This window comes from Typopeltis vanoorti, chromosome 8 (assembly GCF_054136105.1).
Source record: "Typopeltis vanoorti isolate ZY-2024b chromosome 8, IOZ_Tvanoo_1.0, whole genome shotgun sequence".
In the NCBI taxonomy this organism is placed as follows: domain Eukaryota; kingdom Metazoa; phylum Arthropoda; class Arachnida; order Uropygi; family Thelyphonidae; genus Typopeltis; species Typopeltis vanoorti.
The window spans coordinates 79,786,427-79,811,409 of NC_143556.1; the positions used below are offsets into that span (position 1 = coordinate 79,786,427).

The 24,983-nt window shown below is 35.3% G+C and overlaps 1 non-coding gene and 1 pseudogene across 1 annotated transcript; one reads left to right on the plus strand and one right to left on the minus strand.

Annotated features, from left to right (window-relative positions):
* The first annotated feature begins 1,788 nt into the window (after nt 1-1,788).
* On the plus strand, nt 1,789-2,088 carry LOC150104157 (signal recognition particle RNA). Its single transcript, XR_016548747.1, has one exon.
* Nucleotides 2,089-13,297: 11,209 nt separating this feature from the next.
* LOC150104158 (signal recognition particle RNA) lies at nt 13,298-13,644 on the minus strand (annotated as a pseudogene).
* Between the last annotated feature and the right edge of the window lie 11,339 nt (nt 13,645-24,983).

Sequence of the window (24,983 nt, forward strand, 5' to 3'; positions counted from 1 at the left end):
ACGCCAATGCGGGGGAGAGAGAGAGAGAGTTTTATTTATTTATTTATTTTAAAATGATGACTTCCACCCATTAATGGTCATTGGGTAGTTCTCACTGCTTGCACGAGATTATAAAAGCCATCTAATTAGAAATTGTGCCTGTGATTACAGAAACGTTTTGGAAATTTTTAAGCAAAGCAAAGTCAAAAAATCAACAGAGGAAAAATGTTTGAAGGAAAAATAAACAAACAAACAAAAAAAAAAAAAACCACCCAAGATCACATCAGTAGAAAAACACGATAAAATGATACCCAACTTGGGCAACCCTTCATTCATTTTATCCTCTCTTTAATCTTTTATCTTTTTACTCCTAATACTTCAGGAACAGAAGATTCGGAAGGAAATTAAGCAATAGTAAAGATTACTTCAAAAATAACTACATAAATAAAATAAAATAAAAAAAGAACAGAAAGATGCTATGAGTTTCGGTTAAATATCAAAAAAGAAATTATTATTATTATTATTAAGAGAGTGACCTCCAGGGAGTCAGGAACTCATCGAGGAAGGCCATACTATTAACCCCAGCTCTCATACCTGTTCTTGGATTCATTCACGCTACCTGCACTCATCACCTCCACTGGCAATTCCATTGCAATCATGCTCCACTCTATGAGAGAAAACTCTAGCCATCACCCACTTCATACTGGTATTCGCTCTTAACTTCCAGTGATACCTTCTCGTCCATCCACCACACTCTTTCATATGAAGAATTTCCTGAAGTGAAATCCTGTATGACCCTTTAGTAAGTCTCAATGACATCGCCCCTCTTTCTCCTGTTTGCTAGTGTCTGCACTCTACAAATTGTCAATCTGTCTTCATAATCAGTACTCCAGAATCACCATATCATTTTAATTCTCTCTCTCTCTCTCTCTCTCTCTCTCTCTCTCCACTGTATTAGCATCACCATGGAAACTAGGACACCAGACCTGCGCACAGTAGTCCAAGTGACGTATCAAGACATTTTAAAGAGACAAAACGAAGTTCTTATCCTTACTTGTAATGGTTCGTTTCAGTATTGCAATTATCCTCTGAAAATAATGCATATAATACTTGAATAACGAAAACAAACTGAAGAAGTAATTGATAGGTTGAATATACCTACTTCTATCACATGTACACGGAACAAAATGTATTAGAAGTACATTGCATTCCATATTCATCTGTAGAGATATTGGTACAATACATCTTAACTATTCACAGTAGTCAGTCAGTTTGACAAGAAATTATCACAACCATAACAAAATTATAGTAATCTATATACAACCAAATTAAGTCAGCAAATATCTTATTATTAACAGAAGAAAAATTTGGACACAGATTTTCATGAATCCCTTGTATTTCACAATGTATTTGATAATAGAAAAAAAAAAGAACATTTTATTAAAGGAAAAAAATTTAAAAAAGCCCTAAGAAGTATTTGCTAATCTTCGCCTTCTGACTATCTCAACTCGCGGAGTAGTCTTTTTAAAAGTCCTAAAATTTTCACTAAAATCCCCATTCACTTCTGAATGGAATACCAGATGGCACCACATGGGCAAGAGAAAACAGATCGAAATATTTTAAGTAAATATTTCACTTTTCTTACAATAACAGTTTGGAATAGCATTATGATTGGTAACTATTACAGAATGTCCGAATGAAATGAGGATTCATATGATTATCACAATTTTCATTCACTGCTAAAAATAATGATAACGAAATAAGAAGTCGCAAGTTAAGTTCAAATAGCGTGATAAGAGAAACTTCTACGCCGGGAGTCGTGGCGGTCTCCTGTAATTCAGCTGCTTAGGAGGCTTGGGCTGGTGGATGGTTTGAGAACTGGAGATCTGTTTCCCAACGTTCCTATGTTGATCGGATGTCCGCACTAAGCACGGCGTCAATATGGTGACTTCGAGGGAGCTCAGAGCCACCAGGTTGTCTAACGCGAAGCGAATCGGCCCAGGGCGGAAACGCAGCAGGCAAAAGCTTCCGCGTCGTGCAGTAGTGGGATCGCGTCTGTGAATAGGCGTTGAGGAATAGCCAGAACAACATAACCAAACTCAGTTCTTTTTATGCTTTACCTATTCTGTGATAAAATAACATACTTCCTTTTTTCATTTTTTTTTTTAATTTATCAGCATGTATTTACGTAACAAGACATCTCATGTCACAGAAAGAAAATCATTTCACTTTCGATGTTTGCTAATAGATGGCACCACTTCCAATCAGCGATACAATTAAAATTTAGATTACGCTAAGACCGAGAATGAATATAAAGATATTCCATAACTTTTAACTGGGGGTTCCCAGAAGTCCCGTAAAATACTAGATCGTTCCGTTTTTGGCTAATGTGTCCCGTTGTCCCGAGAAAACTCTTCGGGACAGCTTTTTGTCCCGTATTTTAGAGTTCAAGACTGAATAACAAAATCGATGAGTTACAATTTCTATTCCAAACATCGCTCTCCGTCATTATAAGGAACTGTAGACGCGTTGTTATTTTCTCAAGGCGAGTGATGGCAACACTGCAACAATGATAAGTTCGTTAGAACATTGCATATGTGCATTGACATTTTGGCGTGTGACATGATATTGACTCAGCTTTAAATAGCACAGAACGGTCCGCTCGACCCACCCAATTTTAGAAGCTTGTTCCGAGAGAAACAAGTTGGTGATTGCAGAGTATTAATTACTCTGCAATCAAAATGTATGGTTTTCAATTCTCCTGTGGCTTTGTTGAACGTTGAAAATGCCGAAAAGGAAATGTGATTATACAGATGCTTTAAAAAATCAATTTCCGTTTTTTTAAAAAAAATTCTACTAAATTGGGCGAGACAGATAAAGTGGAGTGTATGGTTTGTGTGGCTTATTTAGCGTCGAGCATGGCGGAGAGTCCGACATTACCCAGCTCTTTGCTATGAAAAGATATAAATCTGCATCTCGAGCTAGTACAAGTGCAAAAGTCAGTGATTTCTTTACCAAGAAAGAGATGGGGGGAAGTGGACAAGAATCTTGCTGTAGAAGAAGCAACTTTCGCGTATCACACGTGTTTTCACAACCAGAGTTTTCGATCAATGGATTGTGCATCTAAAATAATACGAAAGTTATATGATAGAAAATCTACGTGTGGACAAACAAAAACACAAGCGTTAATTGAAAATGTTTTGGCTCCATTTGCAATCAAGCAATTCAAACTGGAAATGGAGAAAGCTAATTATATCTATCTATCTATCTATCCTGATTGACGCTTCAAACCATGGTGCTTCCAAATTTGTAAGACTGGCATATGTGATGGATGCGCATACTAAACTCACCCTCAGTCATAAGTGTCCCGTATTTTTTCCCAATGTATCTGGGATTCCTATATTTAACAGATGCTCATAGTACATAAGACACGGTATTCAAAATTGGGAGTATATCAGGGCTTCTGTGAAAACTAGCACAATAAAAACAAATTATTAAGTATCATAAAAGAAGTTAAAGAAAAAGAATTCCGTTTCCACATCAGTCTCATGGAAACCAATAAATCCTTGACAGTACACGTCAGTAACGCACTGAAAATGCACAGGAGACAAGTGGCATTTAGAAAATAAGAATAATATTACTACTACTACTACTACTTAAATCAGTACACAGTATTTCAAATGAGAATATAGAATAAAAGAAGTAACTGAATATTAAAAAAAAATCACGCTGTTTAATTAAATTATCTCAACAGAAACCAACAGTAGCGTTGAGTTGACAAACAGAAGAAAAAAATATATATAAACATAAATTAAATAATAAATTAAAGCACACAACTGTTCTGCGACCGAATGTGTGAATATGTGGTGGTGGGGGGGGGGAGGGGGAGCAAACAAAAATTCTCAAAATCTCAGTGTTTACCAAAGGCTTGTTGCGTGTGTGTGTGAAGAACTCGTCAGCGTAGCAACGACATTTTTTTTCTTAAATTCAGTCTGAATTTGTTCGTCCTAAACAGGAAGCTTCTTAGATTCCCAAAATGAAACCAAGTTTTCGAAATGACACTGAATGGAGAACTAAAGTTAACGATACACATCATTTCTGAGATGAGATACTCACATTTCTTTTTTCTCGTAAATGTTCTCTCATCTTGTATCTCCATCCTTTCGGTGGTTTACATCTTGGATTTTAACCTGAGTTTTAATTTCATATATTTTATTTTTGTTCGGTATTCTTTCTAAATTCATTTTCATTGTACGTTCAAACACTCCAAGCGAGAGTTCAGAAGCAATCCTTCAATTTTTAGTCGCAGAACATTCCTGATCTCCACATTTCTTATCCTTTATTTTACCAAAACTGTTCTTCCATTTCCGTAACATAACTTTCATTTCCATTATTGTATTATACTATACTTATGTTTGTTTGTTTTTTTTGTTAGCCTATGTCTCTTCTGCATAAGGCAAAATGGGAAAAAAAGTAAAATCTTAAAAAAAAACAAAAAAACTTGCACATTCCTAAGGGATCATACTGTCTAAAGCAGACTATTTACAGTGTCAAAAAAAAAATCTTGGGTCCACTAAAATTCCTCGATATCCTCTTATCTGAATTTCCATCACTAGGAAATAATACTCCTCAAATATCTGGACTTTTTCGCTACTGAACACGTTTAATTTGTACATTCTCTTTACTATTTAAAACCATGTTGTCACTTTTCTTGCTATTAATATGTAACTCATAGCTCTGAGTCCCACTGTTTCGTTTGTCCACTTTGTTCTATACTTCTTAAAGTGTTAGAATCACGACATTATCTGAATAAACATCTGCTGGTTCTCATTTCTGGTTATTAGTCATATCTAACACAATAAATAGCAACGGGGATAACACACCTCTTTTAGCATTACATTTTTGTGTAAACCGCTCCGAAGTACCAAAGTAACATGCAATTCTTGATCGTAAATATTTCCTCTATTCTTCTATCTTTCTTTTCCAAATTTCCCACACTTTTCCCTCGTTGAATTGAATCAAAGGCTTTTCCAAATCCAGAAATGTAATAAATTGCTTTCCCCGCCAAATTTCCAGTCTCTCACCATCATTTCTCTTACATACAGCAAAAAAAAGCAAATCAATTTGTTGCTCGCCCTTTTCTAAAACCAAACTGCTCTTTTCTTAGCCTTTGCTCTATTTAATCCGTCATTCTTGTTGCCATTATCCTTTCATAGATCTTTGCACAGTGAACAATAATGTTTTCCTGCATAGTTACCACCACTCCCATCGTGAGCATCCTTTATATACTGGAACAATAACAATTCTGTTGCTTCACTCATCAGGTGGCCTCTTCTTTCTCCAGATGTCGCACAACCATTTCAATTCTGAATTACAAGAAGTTTCAATTCAACAGGCAAATTAGCCATCGCAGAAAATGTTCCATTTTTTAGCTTCTTTATTGCTTCTTCAATCCCTACCAGACCTACTTCACTATTGTCTCTTTTCATGTCTATCTTCATCCCAGTTTTCTTCACTATAGCTTTCATCTCAGTTTAATAGATCTCTCAAATAATGGTGTCGTATCATCCTACTCCCTCAAGATTTCTATCTACTTCGTTCCTTACTGCTTCTTCTTCTAATCTTTTAATCTCTGTAGCATTTTCTTGTTCCCATTAACATCTTTTTTTATCTCACTTATCAAAGATAAAAATCAGGTTTTATCTTTCTCTCTTTAATGATTATTATTGCATAGCTCTTTGTCTGATTACAAATAATGCTATCATTATTTGATATAGTCTTTATTAAATTCCGAAAAAAGCTATATTTTTTTTTGGTTTTATTTTTATCTGTGTGTTTCTTTTCCTTTTCTGCTTCCACTTCTTTTTCTAAGCAGGCCTCTCCTACCATTCCTACTATTACATAATGAAACTTTCCCACTACATCTACACTCTCTATCTGTCATTAACCTATTCGCCTTAGAATTGATCAGAGACATTTTTTACTACTGTTCTTTCTTTTCAAAGATGTCCATTATCTCCTAAGATGATCACATTCCTATTTATGAATACTGCCCTCCAACTGCTCTCCAGATGAACTACTTTCTCTTCTTAACTAACCCTTGTTGTCGTCGTTATGCATATATCTCGATAAGTGAGATTTGTTTTTTTTTTTATGACATTCAAATACAACCCTCGTGATATTATCCCTAATTGTTTGTCATTTACTTCTTTACTAATGATAAAAACGACACTATTTCTTGACATCCACCAATTCTTTATCTTTGTTCGTAAGTGTCCATATGTTCAACGTCCTGGCATTAAAAAATTTTCGGATTAAGTTCATGCTGCCTTTTTTACGAAGTCATTAATGAAAGCGAAAATAAAATCCATGTGATTCTATATCTGAACTTGCACTTTCTTCTGAACTTCCTGGAAACTTTAATTAATAAATAGATTAGTTAATAACTGATATCATTAAATAAGTTTTGAAATAAAGAAAACGTATCCTTACCTATATTTCGAAAAGGATTATCTGATTACAACCAGTAATCAGAATATCTAAAACATTATAATAAAATAAATGAATATAAATATGAAATAATAATTAAAATGGAATAATAAGAATAAAAATAAAAATGTTAAAAAAAAAAAAAAATTCAAGACAAAATTCCCCAATTACCAAAATAACAATTTTCAGTGTCTTTTAGAGAAGAAAAAATCCCGGATGTATATTATTATTTTTACATTATAGGAGAGGCTTCATTATGTGGAGTACTATAATACAAGCGAATGCAGATTTTTATTGAACTCGTCTAAAATTTGTTTTATTTTATTACAATGTTTATTATTTGAGACCATTATTGCAAAGCAATGTATCCATGTTAGACAAAACTTGGCACAAAGCCAAGGAAATTGCACCAAAAAGGAAATGCAAATAAAAACCAAATTAAGAAATAAACTATCCACGCAGGCTAATAAAATTATTATTTATCTGAATAAAAATACAAAGAATATCATAGCTTAAGAGAACCCTCAAAAATATTTCAAACATTTCACTCTGGTTACAATAATTCAATTGGAATGACGTGATTAGTATAAAATGACAGTAAAGCCACGAAAAAAAGATTTTCGTGGAATTTACTTTAAAAAAAGATTACTGCTATTATTATTATTACTTAAATCATCACAAATTCTTGTAATCTAATTGGAAACAGCTTCAAAACTTAAATGCTGAGCGTAAATTAAATATTCCAAATGTTGTTATCGAGTGGTCGAACTACATCCCATGAAAATCCAAGAATTCGGAAACCCAAGACTGCAGGTGGGCTCAACGAAATTCTGATGGGGTGGGAACAGAGGCGTAGCTAGGGAAGGGCGGAGGGAGCGGTCCGCCCCTGGAGGCACTTTGATTCTTTTTGAACTTTTGCAGTTAATTCTAAGATACACTCTCGAGAACTCAGTTCCAAACATTGTAATACTACTGCAAATTTTCCTCACAATTGCTGTAAGTGTTGCTAGTTGTGAGAGGAGTTTTTCTGAATAAAATTGTTTAAGAATTACCTACATTACTATGAAATAGACCTCGCAAGGTCATCGACGATTTTGCTAACAGAAAAGCAAGAAAAATAACATTTTAGAATGTTGAAATTAAAGTTTTACTTCAAAAATAAACACAGTGTTTTAATTTATTTCCCTACACGTCGTTTTGACGACTTTTTGTAGTATTTTTGTGTGTTTTCAGAGGGGCGGCAAACTCAGGGATCTCCCCGGGCGGCAAAAGCTCTAGCTACACCACTGGGTGGGAGGGAAATAAACAGAAATTCTCAAAATCTCAGTGTTTATCAAAGGCTTAATGTGGAGGTGGGAGGGATGATTCGTAACCCTTAGTTCCGAAATGAGTTTACGTTTTTTTTGTGTCATGCAGTATTGAAAGTATTATGCTTCCAATACTTTTTGAAACGAGATTAACGGCTGTTAGGATTGGGGATTTTTTCTGCTTATTCGATACTAACAAGGTTCCAAAGACATCAAAAACATTGGTAGTGAAACTCTAAAATATGCTACAATTAAAAAACAACATAGTGGTCCATTCAGAAAAGAAGTGTCCTCAACATTTATGCTGAAGGTAGCTTTTGTTTCTAACCTGCATGCAGAATTCGATGTGTATGCACAATCACGACTCGTAATTGACAAAGCCGCCGATTATTTAGACCTAATTCTTAATCCTAGTGTCGCCTGAATTTTTCATTCTACCACTGAATGGAAGTGGCGCTATCTATTAGTGAAAATGCAAACTATGAGATGACTTCCCTTTTCTCAAATGTGTTAATATTTTCATGAACTCATTTCATAATGCGTTAAAAAAGCCACAAAAAAAGCCAAAAAAAAAAACGTTCTTAACAAAGAAACAGCGTAAAATATCTGGGTCTGGTTATGTTGTCCTGATTGTCCCCCTTTTCTATTTAGCTATTTGAACTTGCGTAGCTAGTTTGGATTATTATTTTGGATTGAATGGAATTGCTCTAAATCATATAAAATATCCTTTAAATTTTGTTCAGAATTACATAACAAATATTCAAGCAAAGCTTTTACTCTGCTTACACCAACAGCTGTATTAGAACTAGCAGGTTTGCTTTAATATATTTTTTTTACTTCTCTTAAGTCACGCCGCCATTCCTTGCACTTTTATTGTGAAAACTAACAGTTTATTATTCTGTATGGGGGTGCAAAGTCCAACTCTATCTCCCCGTGGTGCACCTTGGGGTGTTAGGAATCCTAACCATTATCGGACCTGGACCCAACACCACTAACAGAGCTCTGGCAAACACTTCAGAACCCTGGTCAGGAGAAGTGTATATGCGACCACAGCAAAGATGCCATTACAACAACAGAAACGGTCCCAAGTCCTGCGCGGCCCACTCTCACCTTTCTACAGCGGCGGTAAGGCACCAAGTGAGACCAGGGGTGCTGAGAATCTCGTAGATGAAAACAGGCCGCCTCTTAAATCTATGAAAATGGCAATCGGTACCCTCAATACTCGAACTTTGGCAAGAGACTACAGAATAGATTCATTAATCAAAGAACTAACTAATATCAACTTGGATATCCTGCAGTGAATGAAACAAAAAGATTGAAAGAACTGACAGCAAGATGGTACGATTTCTCACAGATACTCCTCGGAGCATCCTCAAACAATGGCAAACAAGGCGGAGTGGGCTTCATTGTTAAATCTAAACTCACCAAGTCGTCGATCCTTTCTTATAACATCATATCTGAAAGAATAGGTATACCCTTAATTGGAATAGAGAACAATATAACAATAAAATTAATATCCTGCTATGCTCCAACATCTGTAGCTGATAATCAAGAAATAGAAAATTTTTACATGAATCTTGAACAGGCATTAAATTACAAGTCAACACACACACATTCGTTGGTAGTGACTTTAATGCCAAAATAGGATGTGGCAAAGAAAACGAAAAGTTTATAGGACCACATGGCCTGGGAGAAAGAAATAGAAGAGGAGAGAGATTAGTTGAATTTGCTGCAGCTGAATAACCCTTTATCATGAACACTTTTTTCAACAAATGCCCAGGAAAAAGATGGACTTGGCAATCACCGAATGGAGACACAAAAAATGAAATTGACTACATTTTAACAGACTGTAAAAGACTGGTACAAAATATTGGTACAACGGGCGAAACATACTTCGACATAGATTCTGACCACAGACTCCTCAGAGTGGTCTATAGGAATAGACCACAAAAAAGAACAACATATCAGGGCAACATCAAACCACAAAAGACAACCGAAACAAATAGACTACCACAAGTTCAGGAAGTACATAGAGGAGACTGAATGGACTATTAAGAACTGTTACATAAATGATAACTATATTGACTTTATTAATAAATTCAACGAGTGCAAGAAAAATCAGAAATTCCTGTGAAACAAAAGGAAAGAGAACGACTCTCACCTCAAACTATAGAGCTACTGAAAAAGAGAAAAGAACTGAAGAAATCTGAAGAAACTTTTCTAGAACAAAATTATCTGTAAGTTACTAAGGAAAAGAATTCCAGGAGACTACAAAGCTTTCAGGATACAAAAACTAAGAGAAGCAGTGCAGACAGAAACCAGCCTGAAAAAAATATAAAAAGACTTAATTTTTAAACAGTCAATTCCATCTGCTTTACAGGAATAAAATGGAGAAAAACATATAAAAAGGATAGAAGAAATTGTGCAGAATTTTTATAATGATCTCTATGCAACTAAGTGCCAGGTTTCAGAACCTATCATTCCAAATTCAAGCAATATACCAGATATACTTCCAGAAGAAATAGAACATGCCCTTAAGAAAATGAGTAAAGCCTCAGGACTTGATCATGTTAAGGCTGAAGAAATCCAACAAGGTGGACCAATTATTTTCGAAGCGTTGGCTGCCAAATTCACATGGTACTTTAAAGAAAGAAAGATTCCAAAGGAAAAGAAGACCTCAAAAACCATACTTCTATTCAAAAAAGGGAACAAGGGAGACATAAAAAACTATCGTCCAATCTGTCTACTCTCTCACATATATAAAATCATGAACAGAGTAATACTGAACAGAATCCAAAACACTATCGAAGACAACTCCAGTAGAAGGCAGGCAGGATTCAGAAGAGGCTTCTCCACAATAGATCATATTCAGGTCATTTCACAACTAACAGAAAAATGCAGAGAATACCGAATCCCTCTATGTTTCCTCTTTATTGATTTTAAAAAAGCATTTGATACCATTGAACACAATGCAGTCATCAGTGTCTTACTGGAAATAAATGTGGACCCTACTTACATCCACATGATAAAAGAAATTAACAAAAATCAGACCACACAAATAACCCTGTTTGATCGACCTATAAATATAGATATAAAGTGAGGGGTCCGTCAAGGCGATGTGATCTCCCCAAATCTATTTACCAGCACTTTAGAATACATTCTGAAAAAAATAGACCTAAATGGAGGAATAAGAATAGATGGTGAAAAACTACAAATCTTATGTTTGCCGACGATCTAGTACTGATGTCCCACAATCCAAAAGACCTAGAAGAAATGGGTGAAAAAATATACACAAACAGCAGTAAGATAGGCTTAGAAATGAATCTAGAAAAAACAAAATGGATCAAAAACATCTACACAAGTGACAGTCATCTATGTATTGATAACATCCCTATAGAACAAGTTGACTCCTACAATTACTTAGGACAAACAATAAAAATGAATAACGATTTATCTGAAGAACTAGCAAAAAGAAAGCCGCATGACTATCATTCAACAGACTTAAAGAAACGCTTACTGATCCAAATCTTGACATCTCTGCGAAGGCAAAACTATTTAATAGTGACATACTTCCATGACTTACATATGGATCAGAAACATGGAACATGACAAGAAAAGAAGAAGAAGAAACTCTCAGAATAACTCAGCGTGCAATAGAACGCAGGATTTGTAACATCAGCAAAATGGAACATGTTAGAAACACGGAACTAAGAAAGAGATCAGGCATAAAAGATGTGGTAACTGCAGTATGTGAAAGCAAGATGAGATGGGCAGATCACATAGCCAGACTCAGGGATAACAGATGGACACAGAATACTCAACTGGCAACCAAGAATAAAGAAAAAAAGCAGGAAGACCACCTACAAGATGGGAAGATCCACTAGTGAAATCTATGGGTATAACATAGAAGAGAGGGGCTCAAGATCGAGATCGTTGGAGGCTTCTTTGTGACCTGCACTCATGGAGAAATCCTGAGTGAAACACAGGCTCATGAAGGTAATCAAGGTAATGCTTCATTTATTTATTTATTATTTTTTATTTGCGTTAATTAGTGTTAGTCACTGGGTGGTAATATTCATTCGATCACGGAATGCAAGTGGCGCCATCTATCAGCTAAGATGCAAAGCGTTGGACTTTTTCATTTTTTTGAAATGCGTTGATATTGTTATGCGAATGCAGTACGTGTTGAAGTCTCTCTCCCTTATGTGCAATGTTCTTGACATTGTGCCAGCTCTATCTAACATGAATATATTAGTTGTGCAGAATGAACGTTGTCGTTGTAATAATACCGACCAAGCATGGCAAAAAATTTTAAGTCTTCAATTTTTTTTTCTAAGAATTTTTAACTTACAGATTTTATTCTTATTATTTCATATTTATATTTATTTGATTATTTTCTACTCATTCATTTTATTAGATTGCTTTTAATTTGTTCATATTTTATTTTAATTATTTTCAGATAATTGACTTAATTAATTTATTAATGAATAAATATATTAAATGAATATGGGTATTAATTTAATATGTTTATTTAAATATGTGTTCCAACATATAAAAGGAGGCTCATGAAGGGAATGTAGTCATTATAGAAGAAAAACATTATTGTGCCACTGTGCAAAGATCTATGAAAGGATAATGGCAGCAAAAATGATGAAAAAATACAGTAAAGTCTAAGAGAAGGGCAGATCAACTGTTGATTTTATTTTTGGCATTTCTTGATTTAATTCAACGTGAAAGGTCTAGGACAATTCGTAAAATATTGACATAGGAAAGGAGCGATAGTTGTGATCAAGAATATGCATGTTAAATATAACAGCTGCGTGAATGAAGCTATATTTGGTACTTCGGATTGGTTTGCATTTACTAATGGACTACGACAAGGAAGTGTCATATTACTGTTCGTTGTGATGATGACATTAGCGCAAGAACTCTTTGGCATTTCAGAAATTGCCTTGTAAACCAGCTGTGTGCAGGCTTGGAATGGTGGATCATTTGAGAACTGGAGTCTTTGTTTCCCAACTACACTATGTCGATCGGATGTCTGCACTAAGCACAGCGGTGCTTAGTGCAGACATCACAATAGGGTGACTTCCAGGGAGCTTCTTTGACCTTGAATTCTAAAAATCTTTCAACTCTCTACATTCTGATAAAATGTGTATGTGTGAATTTTTGTTCTTATAGTCAGATTTCAAGATGCTTACTAGTAAGCTTTTGATATACTAAAAAGTAAGCTATTCAGGAAATACCCGATTTATTCTTTTAAATACCGTATGTTGTGCTATAAGTATCTGTTAATGAAGGATATCTTTTTAGATGTTCAATCTTAATCGTATTGCTACAGCTTTTTCTTCTACCGCTGAATGGAATTGGCGCCATCTATTACCGAAAATGAAAAGTATAAGATGATTTTAATAATCTGAAATGCATTAATATTGAACTCATTAAACTCAGATGCGTTAAAAATTAAAATAAAAATAAAAAAAGGCGAAAAAAAAATTTCGTTGAAATTTTACTAACCATAAAAGGAACTGGGTTTGGTTATGTTGTCTTGGCTATTCCTCAACGCCTATTCACAGACGCGATCCCACTACTACACGGCACGGAAGTTTTTGCCTGCTCGACTCCGAGGGACTTCAGGGAGCTCAGAGCGATATTTCTCTGAGGGAGCTCTGAGTTGCCTCGAGCTCCTGAGATACCTCGATCTCTGAGCTCCCTCTGACTTCCCTCGGCGTCACCATATTGACGTCGTGCTTGGTGCGAACATCCGATCGACGTAGGAACGTTGCGAAACAGAACTCCAGTTCTCAAACCATCCACCAGCCCAAGCCTCCTAGTAGCTGGATTACAAGAGACAGCCACGACTCCCAGCGTGCGAGTTTCTCTTATCAAGCTATTTGAACTTAACTTGCAACTTCTTACTTCTTTATCATTATTTTTAGCAGTGAATGAAAATTATGATAATCATGTGAATCATCACTTCATTCGGACATTTTGTAATAGTTACCAATCATATTGCTATTCCAAGATGTTATTGTATGCAGAATAAAATATTTAATTAAAATACTTCATTCAGCTTATTCTTCCTTATGCTGTGTATGTGGTGCCATCTGTTATTCTATTTGGAACAAAAACTAAAATTTTATTATAATAATCAAGTAAATATTAAATTCAACATTATTTCAAAGTCGAATCCAGAAACTAAAAAAGTTTCGTGTAGTTTCGGCTTTAAAATAATGCTGAATTTAATATCCACTTGATTTTTATAATTTTTGCATCGCCAAAGTAGAGCCTCTTGGCTCTTTATTTTTAGTAAAATTTCATTGCTGCTGTTTGAATCCGATTTTCATTCTTTTTTATGTCCATGTTTCACTTCCATATAATGAAGCCGGTTTAGACAGGACGTTATATAGTATGATTCTGGTGTATTTTTGTATCAAGGATGGCTTAAATATATTATTTATTATGGCATTTACTTTAATAAAATATGATAAGTCACATCTCAGGTATTTACTTGTTCTAATATTTTATTATCTATCACTATTTTACTTCATCTTATTATTACTTCACACCTCCGTGAGTCCAAGGACTCATCGAATGAGGACACCCTACAGCTCTGTCTCCACCACTCAATCCACCAACTACAACGAGCCGCAACTACACCAACGCTATCTACCCCCAACCACTACCATTTCCAGACAATCACAAACATCCATGCCCCAAGGTGGGATCCGAACCAGCAGCCTTTTGGCTTGAGAGTGGATAATAACCACTCTGCCAACCAGGCCGGCAATTGGGTTTTTTCCTTTGAAAGCCATCATTTTTGTCTTTATTTTTAATATTCTCATATTATATTCCTCTGAAATTTCATTTAACGATATAATTTTGTAAATCTTTTTCTGCTGCACTTAATACAGCCTGGCTTAATACTGCCAGCCTGGTTGGCCGAGTGGTTAGCGTATCTGCTCTCCAGCCAAGGGGGGTTCGATTCCCGCCATGGGCATGGATGTTTGTGATTGTGAAATTGCTAGTGGTCGTGGTTGTCAGTAGATGGCGTTGGTGTACATGATGAGGTTCGCTGTAGTTGGTGGATTAAGCGGTGGAGATGAAGATTGCGGAGTGGATGCCCTCTCTCGATGAGTCTTTGGACTCCCTGGATGTGTCACGTAATAATAATAATAATACGATTTTATCATCTGCAAATAATTGTATGCCTATCTTTATTCGTGGGTTTATTTTTATACCAATGTATACCATTTGTGTACTCTTTTTTTTGTCCTGAGATCAGGTTTGCGGTGAGGAGTTGAGGGGGGGGGGGGAGATTGGCTAATACTTTTCGTTTTATATATATACACACACGTATATATATATATATATATATATATATTGGTAATGATTTTTGTATGACTCTTTTACTTTGGAAACTCTTTTACTTCTTTATTTAATCTGTTTATTTTTATTTATATATTTATTTATTTATTTTCGTTGCAGTCGTTTTTGTTACTGTTTTTCTTTTAGATCTGCTGCTGTTTTCGAAGTAACAGGAGATAGAGTCGTTTTTCTTTTCAGAAGTGTTAAATTCGGTTGATAACTACAATAAAGCTTTGGTATTATAGGCCTAGGATGCTCCTTTAAAAGCTCCTTTATGTTACACCCAATCAGGCATCCTTTTATTGCGTCTGTCAATTGAGTTTTAGCTCAGAGATATTTCTTTTTCTTATTTACCATTTGCTTTCTTTTTTTTTCCTTTTTCTTTCTTTTTCTATAATCTCTCTCTCTCTCTCTCTCCTCTTTATTTTTTTTAATCAACAAGAAAGTTATAAAACAGAAAAGTGTTGACTTATTTTAATATATATACAGTTTTATGATTTTAAATAATTGAATTTATAAATAGTTTTATATAAACAGCTTTATTTCTGAAAATACAAATTAAGGTTTGTTATTTTGAGAAATAAAGCATTTTTCAAAATATATTTTAAAAAAATCTTAAAAAGTTATATCATTTTTTAAATAGAATTATCTTCGTTTTCTTATTTCTTTTCATTACAAATTGTAAGGTCGTCTTCACTTATTTAGCGCACGCGCACGCACACCCACAGACACACATAAAAAAAAAACTTTCTGACAATTTTTTGATAATATACAGTATAGTACAGTTAATGTATATTGTCAAAACAATTGAAAAATTGAAGCACAAGATGCAAAAAATGTGTATATATATTCAGACTAAGCAGAAAATGCAAATAGCGTTCCATGAGAATGACGGCGTGTATGAAGAAGACATCATTACGCTACACTCGTTTTGAACGCAATTAGACCAGGGAGAAGAACTTAACGATTTAAACGCAATAACAAGAATTTATGCTCAACGGTTGCAGTGGTGCTTAAACCGTAACAAATGGTCCCTGGAAGACTGGAAATGGATATTTTGGAGAGATGAATTTCACTACAATTTTTTTTTTTTTCGGATCTGAGTAACTGAATCAGATAACAACCAGCGAAGGCCACACGTTACATTATATTTTCCCCATCTGCAAAATATGATAAATGTGTGATGGAGGAAGAGGTGTTTCTTGTAGAATTGATCCAGTTTTATAACTTTTTGGTTTCAATAATTCTGTATCGCCAAGAAAAACGATCGTTACAGATTAGATTGTAGTTACCTGCTAATGATTTGTTTTTTTCCTTCTTTCCAAATGGTGCCCTAGTCAGTCGGGAACAAGCTGAAGTAGCCCAACTTACCAACCGAGGTTATTACGGTTTATATTCCAGAAACTCTGGATTTTAATTCCTTAATTCATAAAAAATTGACATTACAATCCACTTTATTCCAAACAGTACATACCATTTGAGGTTTGGAATAAGGAGATACCATACTGTCACCACGATACTGTCTAAATCATCGGTAGCCATGGTTTCATCTCTTTAGTGACAGCTAAGGATGAAGAATTGACTGCCCCCCGATTTCCAAAAAAATTAGGAATGCATAAGTTTGGTCTATTTACAGAATAACAAGACGTTAGAGGAATTTTTCCAGTTTTATTTATTTTTTTAATATATAGCCCTCATATAGCTACAATTAGAATGCTATTTTATTGCTTTATGGAATGCAAACTTTGTTTATTATCACCAACTGATGTTCAGTTGAAATGCTGAATTCCATCTTTTGTAATTTATTGCATCCATTTGACTTCAGTGTATATTTTGTTATATTTTAGCCTTTAACCATTAAGAATTATAGAACTATTAGTTTGATATCTCATGCAAACAAAATTTTATTGAAGATCATGCTAAATAGGATTGGGGCCAAAGTTGAGGCAGAGATGCCCAAGGAACAAACTGGTTTTAGGAAAGGTAAGGGCACCAGAGATCAGATCCTTTGCCTTAGACAGATCATAGAAAAATATAAAGAATTCAGACTCCCTCCGGTAATGTGTTTCTTAGACTACTCTAAAGCTTTTGACTGTGTTGAGCATGTGAAACTGTGGGAAGTAATGAAAAGAATGGATGTTCCTCAACACACTCTCAGGTTGATAGCCAACTTGTATAAGAAGCAACAAGCCACGGTAAGAACAGGTTGGATTGACTGACTGGCTTCAAGTTGGAAAAGGAGTTAGGCAAGGATGTTTACTTTCTCCTCACTTGTTTATATATGCGGAGGACATCATGCGTAAAGCATTGGATGAGCTCAGGGCAGGAATTAGGATAGGAGGTAGATTGATCAGTAATCTGAGGTATGCTGATGATACAGTATTCCTTTGTAATGACATGGAAGAACTAGGACTAATTCTTGACAAAGTTAACAAGATCAGTAATAACAGAGGACTTCAACTCAATCCTAGCAAGACAAAAATTATGGTTCTCAAAGGAAATACAAACAGAGAAGATCTTGAGAAACAAGTGTACCTTAATGGAGAAAGAATTGAGGAAGGCAGCAAGTTTGAGTACCTGGGATCCATTATTAATGTGAAGAATTGCTGTTCAGAAGACGTCAGAAAAAGGTTAGGAATCGCTAAAACAACAGTCAAAGACCTGTCTAAAATCTGGAAGGATGGATCTATCTCCATGGAAACAAAGTTGAAGATTTTGGATGCAGTTGTTTTTACAACAGCGATTTATGGATGTGAGACTTGGAACCTAAAGAAGTCAGATAAGAAACGGATATCTACTTTTAAGATGTGGTGTTACAGAAGGCTGTTGAGGATATGATATACTGAAAGGCGTACAAATGAATGGGTGTTAGAAAAGATCAGCAGAACTTTAAGGCTTCTTAATGATATTGACAGAAGAAAATTAAAATATTTTGGATGTATAGAAAGGATGAAAGGGGACTTCTCAGAACAGTAATAGAAGGTAAAGTTCCTGGAAAAAGAGGCAGGGGTAGACCATCAGTGAGATGGATGGATGGCGTGTGTGGAGTGACTGATCTTCAGAGAGTTGAGGACACCAGAAAAGCAAACAATAGGACTACATGGCGAGGCCTGGTGTGGCACATCACCGAGCATCGGAGTGACCATGCGGCATCTGTAGTAGATGCCCAGTGAAGTGAAGAAGAACCATTATCGTGGAGCTTTTTTAATGCAGACGTATGGGTGGTAGTGATGACATTATGACCGTGCACTATTTGTGGCAATGGGACCCCCGGTGATTAGACTTTCACTGATAATTACCTCAAACTTCTATATATACCGGTTACGTTCAAATTTTCAGTAATTATTATTATTATTATTATTATTATTTTATTCACATAATTGATACACAGTCAAAACAAGATATCATATAAACAAAACTTTGACTGGCGATACAGAACAATTCAGATTCTACCCAAGAATCTAAGAATAGTCCGTCAGGTAACGTCGTAAAATATGGACTGTTCCAAGTAATGCTGTTTTTTGTAGGTCATATGGGGTCACTTCGTTGATTTTTAATTGCTGTAGATAGTTGGATAGCTTCTTTGAAGTTGCACCGAGTGCACCGATAACTAGATGCCTGGGAAAGGAATGTCCTCGGTTCGATTCCCGTCGCCGATGTGAGGAGCTTAATAATCATTTTCAGCCATAGCCAAGTTAGCCGGTCTTGGGCGTGGACAGCAGGGTTTTTCTCCCCAGTTTATCTGGGGTTTTTCATCCCGCAAACCTGCCCCGTGAACACACGCAGCTACAGACATAGGACACACCAGGAGGCATAGGGTTAGCCATCTTATCCTCGGGACGGGTACGGCTTTGGGGGGGAGGGGCTAAAGATAGCTCTGTAACAGGCCACTAGGCATAATAATAATAATAATAATAATAATAAAACGGTTAACTCATCTTCACGCGAAACGTTACCATGATTCCTGTCGTCATGACAAATATCGAACCGAGTGAGACACGTTGTTTGGTGTATGTCTCATTTTTGTGAATATCTCTGAATGGCAGATAATTTTCATAGCTCACTGTGAAACTATAATTTTTTTCTGTGGGCCAAATGGCTTGAAAAAGTTCTGTATTTGCATCCTATAGCGTAAGTCTTTAACCCGCACATAGTACTAATGCACTATATCTCAAATATCCCGTAGGCGAAACTGACATTGAACAAAGTTCTCCAAACATCTTCCTCCACATGCTCATTTACATTGAAATCCAATGACTGAGCAGACTATGGTTCCAGGAGCAACCATTCCTAATATGCTGTGAAAATCATGGATAGAAGTAACTGTTCCAGATGAATAAATTGAGTAGAAAGGAGTGTACCTAATTGGCAACAATTTTCAGCTTGGCAGTGGCATTCAGATGTCACTATCGATAAACAAGGGATCCAGCGTGGTGCCCAAAGAACCATCATCACCAAAATGAAATGGCTTAATGTATGGCCACTAGGCAATGATAGATCCAGTAATTCATATTGTTGTCATCTGGAACCGAGTTTCATCTGAACAGAAGATTTGCTCTTCAACACCTGAAGAGTTCTCAGCTCTTCAGTTCTAGTTCTCACTTGAAGTGTTCTCAGCAAGTCCACTTGCTGAGATCACTTCTGATCTCGGTGAGATTTGTTATTCTTGGGCATTGTGTGTTCCAATATGCTCTTTTTAGGGATCATTGTTATGCCTCATGCGTATGTGATTTTATCCCTTCCTGCTCCTTTCCCATTTGCGATGGTGCCTAACATACGGATGTGATATTACACTTATGTTCCCATGGTAATAGTAGTTGCTGCTTGTTCATAACAGGTGGCAGTTATGCTATACACACTGTCAATTATGTTATGCAATATGCAATGTTTCAAGATGAATGTAATGAAAGTCTATTTTTTTAATCCTCCTCCTCCTCCTCCTTATACATATATTAGGCTTAGTAACCTGTTACGTTCGTATTAGACATGGCCAATCACGATTTAAAACCCGACCGTCTCTAGGATAATGTGGTTAGCCCTATGGTTTGCCTGTTCTTCCAGGGGACGAAAACCGTCTACCTCCGTATTAGACCGGCTAACTCACCTTTAACCAACGTATTAGACGAGAATCAAACCCAGATCTTTCCGACCAAAGGGCTTCGTCTATACCGACTGAGATATGGAGCCTCAGTTTTCTAATACTGATAACTTATTTAGCTAAATTCTGCTATAGAAGGAATTCAAATCTGGAATTTCCATAGCATAATTCAAACAATAAAAGCACATTCCTTGCTATATCCCTGCTGTATATAATAACGTATTCAGAAGAAGAAGAGGATAATTCAGACACTCAACAGTCTCTTGTTTGGTGAGTTTTTGATCGTAGAAGATAATTTAAAAAAATTAACTTCAAAGTTCATTTGTTATGAACTTTGAAGTTATGCAGTCTCGTATAGTTGTGAAGTTTCCCTCCTGAAAACTCTTCTTTTCTCCTCACCCTTCACAAAACAGATAAACCACGCACACAAACATACGCAGTTGACAGACAGTACACTTACGTTGTGACCTTCTTCATTTGGCTATCGCAATTCTAAATACCAATAACAAATGATGTTACATAATATTATTTATTAACTATTATAAATCAAATGTAAACCAGTATTTTTTTTTTTTTCGGTTGTCCACTCGCAGTACGATATTCTCTTTTCCTGGATGGAAAAACTGTGGAAAATGACAGTGGATTGTTTTCGAACAAAGAATCTCACAGATTAGAAAGCTACAGAGTCTACATTGTTAATAGCGAAATAATGCTAGCAAGCTTATGGCTTTTTCTGGCTTCGTTATTTATCCAACATTGCGTTTGAATTGTTCACTTCAGATGCTGCATTCTGGTGAAATGGTATGGCCCGATTATACTTGCCAAAACAGAAGTATAAAAAATCAATAATTTGAAACAAGGAATTTGACTTTTTTCCAATTGTTTTACCAGAGTTATCGCTTCCTGACATTCTAAAAGTTTAATATATTCATCCAAAATTTTTAATCACATTAAAGTCTGGTAAAATACCCTTTAATGTCGACTCTTGCGTAACAAATAAATAAATAATGGTATTTATTTATTTGTTACACAAGAGTCGATATTTATGGATTTTCGGTTAATTAAAATGAAAAAAAAAAAAAAAATTAAGAATGTCGAGATTATCACGTATTTTTGTTTTATATATTTGTAGAAAGTTTCTCATTTTTATTTAAAAATCATAAAAATAAAGGAAAATAAATTGTAACAATATAAAAATAAAAATAAATGAAGATACTTCTATATTTTTTCCATGTGTCATGCTTTAAATTGACTTTTTTAAAAAATATTTATAGTTATATCTTGCGACATTTCTGATTTTTTAGCATATTAATGTAAATATATTTAAAATTAAAAATTTATTTAACTTGGTTGTGTACAAATTTATATATATATACAGGGTCTCCCAAAATTCACGCAAGAAGTAATTTGATCGAAAACACAGGTTTTTAATTAAAAATTGTAATTTCTTATTGATGCATAAAGTATACAGTATAGGGTTATGCATGGAATAGCATATCGGGTAAATGGCCTCCACGGCTTTGCTGGCACATACGCACTCTTTTGTCGAAAATTTTCATGACCGTTTTGCATAAATGTGGATGAATTTCGTTGATACAGCGCTCAATTTCCTCCTTCAAGGCGTGGGTGTTCGTGGGCTTGTTGGCATAAACCTTAGACTTCAAAAAACACTAAAGAAAAAAGTCCAACGGCGTTAAGTCACTGATCTGGGCGGCCAACTCTGATCACCAAAATGGGAAATTACACGACCAGGAAATGACTCATGCAGTAATTGAATTGTTTCTCGGGCTGTATGGCATGTGGCACCGTCTTGTTGAAACCACATGTCGTCCACATCCGTATCTTGCAATTTAGGCACAAAAAACTGGATTTTCATGTCGCGATAGCGAGCACCATTAACTGTTATTGCCTTACCAGCAGCATTTTCGAAGAAGAATGGACCGATGATGTCTCCAGCCCAAAATCGGCACCAAACAGTGACACGTTGTGGATGCATTTGTTTCTCAACAATCGCTCGTGGATTTTCTGAACCCCAAATGCGACAATTTTGTCGATTAACGAAGCCATCAAAATGAAAATGAGCCTCATCGCTGAAGATAATTTTGTCTGAAAAATAAGCATCCACTTGTTGTTGTTCCATAATCCATTCAACGAACTCTCTTCGCTGTGTGTGGTCAGTAGGCTTCAGTTCTTGAGTCAATTGAACTTTGTAAGCATAAAGATGCAAATCTTTCGTGAGAATACGCTGTAGAGAGCTTCTCGAAATGCCCAATTCAAGACCACGGTGCAGAATTGATGTTCCTGGACTCTCAGCAACACTCGCACGAACTGCTTCGATGTTTTCTGTTGAACGACTTGTTGAAGGACGGCCAAAGTGTATAAGATCACTAATTGATCCAGTTTCCTTGAATTTTTTAATTAATCTTTTCACAGTTGATGAAGTTAAATCACTATTCCGACCATATTTTGTACGAAAATTGCGAACTGTAGCTGTCAAACCTTCATTATTTTTAAAATATTGCTCAACAATGAAAATGCGTTGTGCTTTCGTGTAGCGCTCCATTTTTAATAACTCTGAACTGTCACGCTGTCTTTTTTTTCTCGTTGGCAACACTTTACCACACAAATGGCGCTAAATTTAAATCTTGTGTGAATTTTGGGACACCCTGTATATATATATACGGTTAGGCAAGTCTTGTGTTCCTGCAAACTTAGTTTTGGTGTTTAACAAGTCAGATCCCTTCGTCAGGAACTTGTTCAATGACAGTGAAGAGTTTCCTAAGGAGTAGTTCTTTCAGTTTTAGGTAGCAGATCGAGTCGGAGACTCATATGTGATCCGGGAAAGGTGTGAGGAAATACTTGCCATTCACAATTTTCCATAATATCTAATACTTCGCTTGAAATATGTGGTTTGGTCACATGTTTATCGAAGTCTAAAAACTCATATCCAACAAATAATCTAAGTGAGTGAACTTCAATTTTTTTCTATTATGAAGTTATTTCACAAAACAAAAACATCAAAAACAGACAAAGAAAATCGAATTTAATTTTAGAGAATGTTTATATTAGGTATTAAAAGAAAGGACTTAATTTTTACTTTTTTTTTTAATGACGTGGGAAGTCTCCCTCCCCTGAAAAATACTCCAACTTAGTCCATTAGAGAATTTGTTTTTCTTCGGGTAGTAAATTACGCATCATTCTTCGCTGACAGAAAAATAATTCAGAATTTCTTAGTTGCATTTTTGGCGATTTTCACTCCTCAAAGCATTCATGATAAGATCGAGGAATTTTTCAGCTGTATAATATAGCTGACAATTTCAGACTTGCTATTTAATGAGTGTCTTCAGTTTTATCACTGCAATGTCGTGTTCAAATTGAAAGCAAACCTAGTGTTTCGAAGAACAAACTAAACCATGTAGGAAATGCAAGTCCAGGCAGTTCAGTTTATGGTCATCATCTCGAATTATCTGCACGAGGACAATCTATCAACAAACATTGATCAAATCTCGTCGAATGATATAAACATGTATTAAGTCTCCTTGGTTACGCATGTAATAGCGAACTGAATTTAAAAATTTCTCTAGAAAATGCATTGATTACCAAATTTCCCTGACCCGAATTCTGTCGAACACGGGGATATTCTTGAATTATAAAATAATAGAATCGTCGCCTTGGTCAACTTAACTACGTCATAATATTACGTCATGTTGTACAGAAGTAGTTTTAGAGGTTAACACGTTCATTTCCAATCACGCGATATCGCGCGATGCGAGCTCTCACCAAACGGCCGATCACGCGTTATCGCGTGGACGTCGCTAACTAAATGAAAAAAGAAAGAAAAAATTGGCCACCACACGAAATTCCAATTTTCAGCTTGGCAATGAAAGTGTTAAACGTGACGGATAATAAAAAAAAAAAAAGAGAAAAGCATTATATATATATATATATATATATATATTGACAGTGATTCTTTAATATTTTGTGTGCAGTGTATTTGACTAGAAAACCAAAAAAAAAGTTAATTTTTATCGCTTTCCAAAAGAAGTTATTCAGAAAAGTGTCTACTTATTGGCAACTTACTGAAAATGTCATAAAAATGACGCGATTGTCAAGAAAATCGAATTGTAATCCTATTTGAATTCCTTATCGATTTCTCTTTTGTTCCCATTAATTTTCTTTTCACTTACAAGTGATCTGCATAAAATTATAGTTATTGACCACATGACGTTGGCAGCAATTTCAAGCAATGTGCAGAAACCAAGCAATTTAAGACTGGTATTGGGCAGAGGAAATAATGCTACTGAATTTTTAATGCGTTCTTTCAAATTCTCGGTTATCAATCACTATAAGGTAGTCATTTGCTACACCGAATACTATTTTTTATAAAAAAAAAGGGGGGAAATATATAATAAAATCATCATATTTCTAATAATCTACATTCTGTTCTTTCATCTTAAGATTCATTTTTTTTTAAATTTTCTCATTATTAAAAAAGAATGAAATGAATATGAGGTCTTCCTTTAATTACTTTTGAACTGATGGTATGCTCCGATGAACCCTGAAACATACTTCGTATCATTTTTCACCTTCGTACAGAATCAAGTTATTGGATCTTTCCTCTTGGTCCTCATCTCTTCACTGGCACAATTTATCACAAGAAGTCATTAATGCCGTCACCAAGGCGTCAATCTGGAATAAGAGGAAAATGTAACGAACGACCTTCCTGTTACCTTTTGAACTCA